Source organism: Octopus bimaculoides, chromosome 12, assembly GCF_001194135.2.
Source record: "Octopus bimaculoides isolate UCB-OBI-ISO-001 chromosome 12, ASM119413v2, whole genome shotgun sequence".
Taxonomy (NCBI): domain Eukaryota; kingdom Metazoa; phylum Mollusca; class Cephalopoda; order Octopoda; family Octopodidae; genus Octopus; species Octopus bimaculoides.
In genome coordinates this window covers 56251987-56254991 of record NC_068992.1, presented here as the reverse complement: position 1 = coordinate 56254991, position 3005 = coordinate 56251987, and positions in this window count along the sequence as shown.

The window sequence follows — 3005 nt, the reverse complement described above, 5'->3', positions numbered from 1 at the left end:
GGTTGCCAATCAAGATACCAAATTAATAATATACATATTCGCTTGCTACAAATTATTATTAATGCGTAACCGATTGATCAAAACATTGCTACAAATGCCGTCGCACTGTTTAACATCACTATGAGTATGAGCCAAAGGAGGAAGCTCCTACACGGTTTTCCCTGCAGCTATCGTTCTGCAAATGTTCGTCTGTTCTGGATAGTAATCTCAGGCGTCAATATCACCAGTCCGGGAGTGAAAGTGTGCAAAAGTCATAATTCCTCTCTTTCTTTCTTTCTTTCATTCTCTCTCTCTCTCTCTCTCTCTCTCTCTCTCTCTCTCTCTCTCTCTCTCTCTCGTATCTTTTTCTTCTCTTCCTTCTAACTAACTGATATAAAAGGAACAAAATTCATCTATGCTATATATTGATTCAAATGTAAATGCAATAGCTGTATTGATGACGTCGTTATTGAACATCTTGACGTCTGAACGAAACCAAATAAAATTATACCAAACGAAAGTAAACTCCAAAGTAAAAACAATTGTCAACAGACAATTGTCTATCTGTTTCCAGTGATTTGCTTGAAACTACTCTTATCTATGTCTTCGGTGTCACTCTCATCCAGCTGGTTGTTAGCCTGAATGTAATATCTACAGCCAATTTTGATTGAATTCTTTCGGAAATTCCTCTTTTTCATTGTCTTATTTGCCACAGACAAAATTTCACTCAATAACATCACCTATTTGTATCTGATTTTCAAGAATTCTCGTTGAGAAAACATCAGCAAATATCAATGGAAGAAGGTGGTTGTTAAGTGAGAAATGACATGTCTGTATAAGCATCTAAACATATCGACACGCTTAGTAAAACATCTCTCGGATCCACATTGCTAGTGATAATCTTGGATAACTCCTTGTCAGATTCAACTTGCAGAAAGAGAAAAGAAAATGTATTTATGATTAAATGAACCCTGTAGACGTAACAATAAAAATGTAATAAATTTTGATGAGTTGTTCGTACTTTCCTTCGTGTTTATTGAGATAATGTCTTCAATGAAAAGCAGACGATAAAACATTCAAAAAAACATAAATAAATTCAAGTCAGTGTTGTAAGAATATTATTGAATATCGATGCCTGATAGTCCTGGTAGGAACTGTTTTGATTTCAGCAAATTGCTTTTTTTTTAATTTTTATTTTTTTAAGAAGGAAATATAAAGACGAGCAGAGAGATTTTTGTTGCTGTAATCTGAAGTTTTTGTTGTTTTGTTTTATTTCTTCGTCAGTTATCGAACTATTTGTCCGAGTTCGCCTGTAAATTAACTTTTTATCCTATTTAACATTAAGTGGACATTAAAACTACATTTGGAGCAAAATGCCAGATTGAATGATTTTAATTAAATATAGAACAACGTGAGAATGTTTAGGTCGAAGAAGTGAATGTTTGTCATGAATATATTTATCGAACGTCGTTTAATTTACATTAAGGAAGGAAGGAAGGAAGGAGGGAAGGAAGTAGTAAGGGTAATGTCTTAAAGAATAAACAGCAAATATTTAATCCATTTTATCATCATTGAGGAATAATGATGTCGTTTGTTACTGGTTTCCAACGGGCCAGTCATTGGTGTAGTATATTTAAAATGGCGACATTGACAAGGGCGTTTTCTAAGTTTCCGATGTCTCCATATTTCGCTTATATTTTCTGATATATCTGCAAAAGATACACAGCCTCACACATACATACAAGCACACAACACAAGACAACACACACACATATTATCACACATAATATTCCGCTGAATCTGACGGAACATATTAAGAATAAATATACAAATATTCTTTTCAGATCTCGCTGTATACAATGCAAATGAAGATGTCTTTATTGCTTAGCATTGATCAGCAGACATTTTGTTCGCTAAAAATCTAAAACCGAGTCAGTGGCATGTTTAGGCTCAAAGGTCCGAGTAGTTCTAGCTTACGAGACATTACAAGTCAAAACCCCCTTTTTCCAATGAACCGAATGTGTTATGAACACATTGTCGTAGTAAAAGGGAGATGTTATTCCCTTGACCGTACACAACAGTGACTAACATATCTGCTTTGGAATCTGTCGAAAATAAATCATCGCTTCAGATATATATATATATATATATATAGGTGAGAAAGTTGATATGTGAAAGTACGTGGTTGGATGTATAAAAGATAAACAAGAGTGAAAAAACTACAGAAGGCTTGTGTTACATGGTTAAAGTATATATTTAAATTGTTATGTCAGAAAAATGTTATTAAATTTTGGGTATATAAACATTGTATTTGGAGAAATAACCGGTTTCGTGTTGTCTTTTCAAATTTCTCTACCTGTATCGTAACATGTCTTCGCTCTGGAGCGATGCAATAGGCACACACAAAAATTTCAGTATGAGAATACTATGCATCTTCTGCGTAACTCCTTTGTTACAAATTCAAATTCCAAATCCCGCTGCATGTAACAAAATGAGGATCATCTCCCTTGTACAAAGCGCCATCACTAGAGGGACGTATATAACACACACATAGACACACAGACACAGACACAGACACATATATACATAATTTGTATGAAGTATTGTCTGATATAGACGGGTCTAATTTTTTAACAATGTTTCTATGGCGTATGTGTTCCCCCCAGCTGGACGGGACGCCAGTCCATCGCAGCGTTACTCAAGAAACAGGAAATAAGAGTGAGAGAAAGTCGGAGCGAAAGAGTACAACAGAGCCGGAGCCTCGTGGGGCTTTAGATGTTTCCGCTCAATAAACACACACAATGCCCGGTCAGGGAATCAAAACCGCGATCCTCCGACCGTGAGTCCGCTTCCCTAACCACTGGGCCATTGCGCCTCCACAATTTTTTTTCTTCTAGTTTTCGTTCAATTTGACCAAGGGAATAATATATTTTGGGTTTTATCTGTTCATTTCTACCTTTAAAAAAGCTGATGATTATTACCGTCTGCAGTTTGTCTTCATTTCTAATCCCCAGACAAGGCCAGAG